Source organism: Lacerta agilis, chromosome 2, assembly GCF_009819535.1.
Source record: "Lacerta agilis isolate rLacAgi1 chromosome 2, rLacAgi1.pri, whole genome shotgun sequence".
Classification (NCBI taxonomy): domain Eukaryota; kingdom Metazoa; phylum Chordata; class Lepidosauria; order Squamata; family Lacertidae; genus Lacerta; species Lacerta agilis.
Genome location: NC_046313.1, coordinates 75,056,515 through 75,065,684, shown reverse-complemented (window position 1 = coordinate 75,065,684; position 9,170 = coordinate 75,056,515). Strand labels below are relative to the sequence as shown.

General features: G+C 39.9%; 1 long non-coding RNA gene across 1 annotated transcript; it reads right to left on the bottom strand.

Moving 5' to 3' along the window:
* Window positions 1–946: 946 nt before the first annotated feature.
* Window positions 947–8,909, bottom strand: LOC117041747. The gene is made up of 3 exons (XR_004426005.1): window positions 8,295–8,909; window positions 7,165–7,371; window positions 947–1,333 (listed from the first exon to the last, which is right to left on the bottom strand). It is a non-coding gene; the product is annotated as an uncharacterized LOC117041747 (long non-coding RNA).
* Window positions 8,910–9,170: the final 261 nt, after the last annotated feature.

The window sequence follows — 9,170 nt, the reverse complement described above, 5'->3', positions numbered from 1 at the left end:
CACACAACACTAAGCCATTGTTGCTATGCATGTGCAAAGTCAGGAGATCAGGTTTAAATATTTTTTTAACCTTTAAAAAAAAAAAACACCATTTGATTTTAAAATCAATAAATGAAGGTAGGTTTAGAATCATCTTTCAACCTTCCTCTGTATTTGTTTCACTTGTGAGCAGGTGCATTGCTTTGGAAGCACAGTTTTAGTATTCCATCCACTATTTTTGGAGTCAGTTCTATACATTTAAATGTTATGATTAGCCTCCACATTTTAATCTCAATTGTATGAAAGTGTGGAGGGGAAGCCTTTTCATTTGCAGTATCCCTCTCCCCATCTCCACTGAAACTCATAACTGAGAGAAGGACTCTTCTCTACGTGTGAAACTGACACAGTAAATCAGTTTCCCATATGATTCCTATCAGTTTTCCAGATGCTGCGATAAGTTTGCATATCCATCCTTTCCTCCTGGTTACAGCTGCTGCTCCATAGAGAACAAATGGAGTTTTGGGGAGGAAGCACCCTCACAAGGCATTTATGGACCAGCAGTTCCTCAGGAGTTCCCTAGAGCTCAGCACCCTTAACAAACTAAAGTTCCCAGGATTCTTTGGGGGAAGCACTTTAAATGTATGGTGTGGATGTGACCTATGACCCTATAAAGTCAAAATATGTTAACAACAAACAACAACAACAACAACAGGGAAGCCCATCTAAGCACACCATACTCTTGCTTACCCTTAATCTGCTTCCACTTGCCTCCCAATCCTTGATTTTTAAAATAATTCTTCCCAGATTCTTTTTCCTGATTGTTCTGGCTGGTTTTTATAACCTCTTGCACATTGAATTATGCAGAATTTTAGGCTATGAAGATGCCTATAATTCAACATAACTAATAATCTTTGCAGGATTGCATGGGGGGATCCTTTTTTATTCCCCCTCCCCTATTTTTCCAATTTCAGAGTAATCATCCTTCCAACGAACATTGTGAAAAAGCCTTGCTATTGAGGGTAAGCATGGGAATGAAATGACTCAGCTAGACAGCTGGCGGCCTGCTCTTCTGCTTATTACTTCAATCACAATAGTCTGTTATTTTGGGCTCCTACCCTCTGCACGTCAAGTCAACCTGCTGTCTCTGATTGCCAGCTCGCCCTAGCGCACATTTAGACCTTAATATAAATGTACATGCATGAGAGACCCATTGACATAATGGCTGTTAGCTCACTTACGGCTGGTGCTTTTGTCATTGACTTCAAAAGTATTAGCCTTGCAGGTAAAGACTGGCACCGATAAGGACATCTCAGGTGCCTGTTAATTATCCATTCCATCTGGCACCAGAAACTGCCTGTAAGTGCAAAAATAAAGACCATTTCCTGAAGCAAGAGAGTGACTTTGTATCACAGACACATTCTATTTTAAAAAGAATTATGTGTGGAAATATCTCATTTCTGAGGTTAAGTACTAGCTGTGCTATAAATGTCAAAATAAGTCATGTATTATATTTCTTACTTATGGAGATGGCTGTTGAACCAAGGAATGAGCAAATCATCACTTGTGTTTGCAGCCTGCATCTTGGCAGGATCATCTGTGGGAAACCTCTGGCTCTCCAATGGGACTACAGCTCCCATAATCTCTGAGCATTGGCCACCTGGGCTGTAGCTGATAGAATTTAAAGCCAATCAACCTTCAGATGGCCGAAGGTGGGTGGCCTTGAACTCTTATGACCTTGAGTCACCTAAGCTCTACATTTCCTTGAGTTCTCAGATCATGACTATAAACCACCAGCATTTGTTTTCCATTTCATGGAGAAACCCTATTTTGCTTAGTAAGTAATGACCATTGCTTCTGAAAAGTTATGGACACTTAAAGTTCAGTCCTGCATATATTTACTCAGAAGTAAGCTCCACTTTCGATCAATTTCCAAATAAGTGCAGAGAGAATGCCAGTTTTAGCCTTCAAGTAAACAGTCTTGCTTAATACCCTCAATATGCATATAGAAAGAGGGCAAAAATGTATTTTATATCTATTTAGATGTAATTTTGGAATGCATGTTGGCTACATGACCTCAACTTTTGGAATGTGTTTGTTTTTAAAAGCCTCTGTTTGGGGTCAACCTACATGTGACACTTAGCCTTGTGGAGCTTCTGACATTTTCTGTTTATACCAGCTTAATCTGCGAAAACAGCTGAGATGAACACTGGCATCGGAATGGCATTCTGAATGTTGGAGAATTCGGGACAGACAAAAGGAAGTACTTTTTTAATGTTGTGCAGAACTGAACTCTGAGGCATGGATGGTCATCAGCTTGGATGGCTTTAAAAGAGGATCTGACAAATTAATGGAAGCAAAGGCTATCAGCAACTACAGTGGTGGCTATCCTCTGGCTCAGTGGTTGGAGGGAGTATCCTTCTGCATACCAGTTGCTGGGAAACACCAGAGGGCAGAGTGCTCTTGTGCTCGGGTCCTGCTTGCTGGCTTCCCTTAGGCATCTGGTTGGCCACTGTGTGAAAAGGATGCTCAACTAGATGAGCATGCTCTTCTTATGTTCTTTCCCTTTCTTTTTGCTAACAATTGCATCCCCAGCTGCATTTCCTCCTACAGGTCTTTCCCCCCTGTAATAAGAAGAGCAGCTTTAGGGGTATTTTAAAAGAAGAAAAGTACTAGGGGCGGGGGAAGGTTTAAGAAAGGTCATTCTCTTTGTGGTTTCGCACGGGAACGTGTGTGCATACACACAGGCCTTCCACTTTAGACTGAGGTCTCGTGGTTACATTTTTTTTAATAGAAAAAGAGAGAAGTCAGGGGAAAGCCTAGAGAAGACAAGTATCAGGTACAGTTTGGCTCTAAGCTGCAAACAAATATGCCATAGCAACTTATAATCCATGCCTCCTAAGAAAATATATGAATTTAGAAACAGGAGACTTGGTTTAAATCAACAATTACAACTGGAATTTGCTTGCTTTGTGGTTTAAATAAAATCAATCCATCCTCTGTGTTGATCCATCATGCAATGTGTTTAAATTATGCAAATTATTTTGCAAGTGCACATTTTGATTTCGTTTGCGGGGGGGGGGGGAGCATTATTTTACAATAGAATTCCTTTGCAAATCCACATGACAATAAGACTCCCAGGATGTGTGAGTGACAAATCATATTACCACACAAAAGGCTATCTTTAAGAAGAGTAATTTTATGGAGGTTTAATACATACCGGTAACCCTTAATTTTTACCTTGGCATACTTGTTGAAAAAGCTACCCATAACTCTGCATAATGCCAGATTATTACAAGTGGATTCTTAGCATGAAATTTAATTGAGCGCCACCTTCCTTTCTGAAGCATTTGGATTTACAACGATGGCTTTTGTACATTTACGGCTCCAATCTTATCCATCTCCAGCATGGTTATCCATCTCCAGCATGGTTATCTTTCTTCGTTTTATGTGTAGGGCAGCATGGTGTGTATGAGCTCAAAAGAACAAATCTCTGTTTCTGGATGCAATAAATTCTTGTGGTTTTTGAAAGAAACATAGACAAGACTGACATGGATGAAAGGAAAAGCAAACAACAGCCTCCCCTCCCCCAGCTCCACCCAAGAAAATTAGACAATTGGGGTGGGTGGGGAAGAAGCATCAAAGAAGATAGTGCAGATCAAAAGTATGAAAGGAGGAAAAACAAGCCCAGATGCAGACAGAGAACAGATGCTGAAGACAACTTAAAAATATATCTGAAGCACAAAAGGAGTTTTTTTCCCCAAGTGAGGAATGAAAAAAAAAAAAGAATACCATATTCTCTATGGTAAAAACAATTTCAAAAACCTGAAGAATTAGTATAGGTTGCAATGGCATATAAGGTTAAACTACAGGCATATAGCCAATGCAGCATTTTAAGACCCCTCTGAAACCCCTTGCTGAAGGTTTTTGTTTTATGCTGCATTTTATTTCACTTTTACCATATTGAAATTTTTGTAAGCTTCACTTTGTTACTATGTAAAAAAGGGAGGAATACAAATATAATAATAATAATAATAATAATAATAATAATAATAATAATATGATTTTGGGGATAAGCAGCAAATGGGAAAAGATGTGAGGTGATAGAATGGATTGTACTACTTCGAAGACTAAATGGATAGGACCAAATTTTAAATGCTGTCCTATATAAAAGCCCGATGCAAGAACAGAACAGCCTGAACTTATAAAATAAAAAATTGACAAACTCTTAACTTGAAGGGTTTGTTGTGTGGGAAAATATTGAAAAAATATCATACCCCACCTCCTGAGTGACATTGGTTTCCTGGATCCATTTCAAACTGGCTTTTGATACAGAAACAGCTTTGGTCATCTGAATGGATAACCTATACTGGAAGGAGAATGGGGGCAAGTGCAGCACTGCTATTCCTCTGGACTAATTGGCAGCTTTGATACTGTTGACCATGGTGTCCGATTGGGTACAATGTCCTTCAGTGATTCCTATCTGACTGTCCAATGCAGGAAGGTGGCACTAGGGGACTCCTTCTTGCCCCACGGTGGTTGGCAGGGTTGCGCTTTCTTCCCCATTCTGTTGAAACCACTGTGAGTGAGGTCATCCAGGGACTCCTGCTAACCTAAGAACTTTAGCTTTTTCAAATTTAAATATTTTGAAAATTAATAAGTAAAACAGGAACATTATGGAAACTTTTGTAATGTTCAAAATACATAATCTAAACAGTAGTTTTCCATTAGAAAAAAGGGGAAATGGAGAAAGAACCCTGGGGCAAACTCCAGCTATCATAGCTGGCACTTAAACATAACCAGTCAAGTTAGAAATCAAATTCACAGCATGCTCAGTTTACTCCCTGCTAGCATGGAGAAAAGCTGTCTTTTTGTCTCAAGAAATTCACTACAGAATGGGCAAGTTGTCAGGCTGTGTAGACAAATGACCGTTTAAATAGCTAACAAAACAAGGAGACAACTCTGTGAAACCTGTCAAGCACAAACCCACCACAGATAGCTATTTTATTTTCAGAGGTTCCCCCCCCCCTTTCTAATAGCCCAAGAGATCAACAAACCTCACACATTTTAAATTAACAGGATTTTAATTTCACATTATACAAGCTGTTTCATACATTTCACACTTTCCATTTCAGAAGGGGAATAGTCTCATTTGAAAAGATGGTAATTTGCATTTTAGAAAATATTAATCAGAACCATCAATTAAAGGGACTGTTTTCAAAAGAAACTATAGCAATGGATGCACTGATTCTAGGCAAACTGAAATTAAAGCTCACGCTGCAAAAGAATGGCCAATACTCAGGGATGATGGGAGTTGTAGTTCAACGGCATCTGAAGGGCCACAGGTTCCCCATCCCTGCTGCATAACAAAATACAGAGTAGAAGTATGTTTGAACTACTCTCGAGGAGGAGGAAGGGCAGATGCTCCAAACAGTTCTATTGGTAAGCCCCTTCCAGAGTTGCCACTTTTCAACCAGGCAGATTATGGAAACTCCATCTATTAGTTGCACTGATGGGGCAAAATCCAACTAGGGTCTCAGTTGCTTAAGTGAAAAATGATAATGTCTCTGGAAATCTAGTCACAGTAGTTTAATTATGACTTCCAGGGCTACAGAACAGGCCAAGAATGTCTACTAGTTATTTGGGCCTGAGGCATTGTACCCTTTCCTCCTAGACAAAAAAGGATATGGCTACAGTTGTTCATACCTCAGTGATGTCCGGGTTAGACTACAATAAAAAGCTCTGTGTAGAGCTGTCTTTGAAAAGTGTTTGCATATTGCAAATAGCCTAGAATTCAAAATAGGAATGGGGAATCTTTTTTTAAAAAAAACCAAAACACTCAAGGATGCATTATGTTAGGGGTCAGCAAACCTTTTCAGGAGGGGGGCCGGTCCACTGTCCCTCAGACCTTGTTGGGGGCCAGACTATATTTTTTTTGGGGGGGGGGTTGAACGAATTCCTATTCCCCACAAATAACCCAGAGATGCATTTTAAATAAAAGGATACATTCTACTCATGCAAAAACACACTGATTCCCAGACCATCTGCAGGCCAGATTTAGAAGGCGATGGGGCCAAATCCGGCCCCCGGTCCTTAGGTTGCCTACCCATACGTTATGTTATGGAGGCCACTTATCAATGGTGGGTAGAATGGAAGGATTTGTCCATTTTGGTTTTCTCATTTCCTCAATCTTAAATTTAGTTCTCCACATTATTTAGCAATTGGCAGATTAAGTAGAACAAAACATTTCATGAAAATTCATCAACATTTTAGTGCAAGTTTTCCCAATAAACATATTTTATATGCCATTTTAACCAATATCCACAGTTTTGAAAGCAATTTCCCCTAATATAGTGTATTTTTGTATGTTAATTTTCAGCAATATCTTTATGGGGGGACGCTTTCCCATAAAAAAGGCATTTTTGTAAACATTGGTTGGATAACTGCATCGCAAAATTCAGAGAAGTGTAAATTTCAAAGAGAGCTGTGTTTATGTTTGCATATTGTTTTGGAAAGTGCAAAGCTGATAGATTCAGCTTTAAATGTGTACTGAATCAAATTTCTCCTCCATACTAACAGAGCCAGAGGCAAAACTGGGCCAGGCAATAAATGCAACTCTTACTGGTGGTCCTCAACAATAAATGAAAAATAAAAATAAAATTATGGAACTCCCTCCCTATGGAAATTCACCTTGCTGACATTCAGGTGTCATCTTTAGAAAACTCTTCCATAGGCCTTTTGCTGTTTAGGAAAGCCTTGTCCTTGCTAGTACAGTGGTACCTTGAGTTAAGAACTTAATTCGTTCTGGAGGTCCGTTCTTAACCTGAAACTGTTAACCTGAAGCACCCCTTTAGCTAATGGGGCCTCCCGCTGCTGCTGCGCTGCCAGAGCACCATTTCTGTTCTTATCCTGAAGCAAAGTTCTTAACCTCAAGCGCTATTTCTGGGTTAGCGGAGTATGTAACCTGAAGCGTATGTAACCTGAGGTACCACTGTAGTCATTTTATGCCTTATAATTATTATAGCCCTTTCCTGTCTCAGAGCACTGGATTAGTAACAGCTCTCAACTGTTGCAAAGGAGTCCTTAAGGTTGGTCAGGTTTGATTGGCACAAGATCTGTGTACTTGAGCATCAGCACAGAAAAAGGCACTACAAAATACCTCTTACACATCCATGTTCCAAGGCTTACCATCACAGTTTGCAGAAGAGTGCCCTCCATTCCAATGACTTTTTCCCTTTCTGAATACGAAGACACTTTTGTGCATGACTCAAGCGATGTAACTGTTTGGGTCAATGGAAGGTTTTAGCAAGTATAATTAAGCATTGGATGGAGGCAGCTATACTTATGACAGAAAGGAAAACACAGCTGGATATGCTTTTTCGTAGCTGACTTAACCTAAGAATAAATAGATCTGGCTGAGCCATGAATTTGCGTCATAAAATCAGAGTGAAAGAGACCACTCAGCTGAATAATAGCATATTCAATAGCATACGAGAGGAGCCATTTACAAAAAACACAAAAAACTTAATAGTTTTTATCATATAGCTTTTTTCCTTCTCCTTTTTCTCCTCCGTGTGCTTCAGCACAATTAACTCTCCTAGACGAGGAGACATATATTTTTGGCATTCTGTCTAAAATTTTATGAATGATAAGCTACTGCAGGCACATGATACAGAAATCCCTTGTCTAAAATTCGAACGTTTAAAACTCGTAAGACTAGTAGCAGATTTGAGAAGTGGGCCTGACTGCATAATGTTGCAGTGTATCCACCTTGCCTCCTAACAATGGGATGAGGAACCTGCGACCTAGGGACTGGATGCAGCCCCCAGTTCTCTTCATGTGGCCCTTGGGAATCTGCCCAGATCAAAGCCACAGTGACCCTGCTCTGCACCTTCCTCTAATGATTTTACTTGGCTTGGAATGTTTCCTTGAACTGTCACAATTCCATTTGCTTGCTTGGGTGGACAGTGGTGCATGTCTGACCACACCCACTCTGACCACACCCACCACTGGTATGCCGCCCCCAGAAGAATGACTCAAGCGATGTAACCGAGGGAATGTGGTCCAGGAGCTAAAAAAGGGTTCCCACCCCTAGCAGGAGACTTCATCTTGAGGGTTTCTCCCAGCTAACTAGGCAGAAATGCCCCCCTCCATTTTCCTTTCCTGACACTCAACATTCTGTGGCTGCTGAGCATGCTCAGTCCTCACTGGGCTATTTTTGTTTAAAGGAAGAATTACCCACTAATGATATTATTATTATTATTATTATTATTATTATACTTCTGCAAACCTCGAGGTTCTCCTGAGGAGACTGATACCTGTCTCTTGTTCTATTTCTGCCAGGAACCAGCATCTGAGTTTGCTCTGTTTGAAGGAATTATATCTGCAGCCTCACATCTGTGATCCTAACTTGGGCATCTTGATAGTGTTCCTCCTCCTTATGAGCTCTGGGCTAAGAAGAAAAGAACAAATGTGAATTGCATTTCAAACGCTTTGCTAATATGAAATTGCCTAAGCACAGCAATAATAAGATATTTCACTCTACAAGATCCACTGTCTCTAAAGGAGGTTTATATAGGTAATTGGAAGAGATATATAATTACTTCACGCTTGAAGGGCAAACTGAGGAGGAAGTCATTTTGTTTAAATGCTTTGCGTCCTAGGAACTAGATTGCACATATTAAAAATTACTGATTTTTGAGAAGTTTGATTTTACTTCTGCAGCTTGAAGACTGAGGAAATGTCTGCATAAATTGTGAGACTGGTGATGTTGTAAGCAGCTGGAATCATTCTGCCTCTTCCTCCAATGAAAATAGTGTGGATAAGAATATCCAAGTAGGGATTCAGTGACTTTTAAGAACTTTAGAGGAGCCCTGCTGGATCTGGCCAAAAGCCCATCTAATCCAGCATCCTGTTCTCACAGTGGCTGACCAGATGCCTATGGGAAGTCAAAAAGCTGGACCTGAGTACAGTAATACTTTTCTCACTTGTGATTACCAGCAACTAATATTCCATTATTCTACTATGTTACCATTCAGTTACATAGTATAAACTAAAGCATTGGCTTTTGCTCAAGTTCAATCATTAGCTGAGGAAATGAACAAGATAATATAGACACGTAAACTTCCTGAATTAGGCAAATATAGTATTGGCCACGATGTCTATGCTCTGTCTCCAGGGTCATAAATAAATAA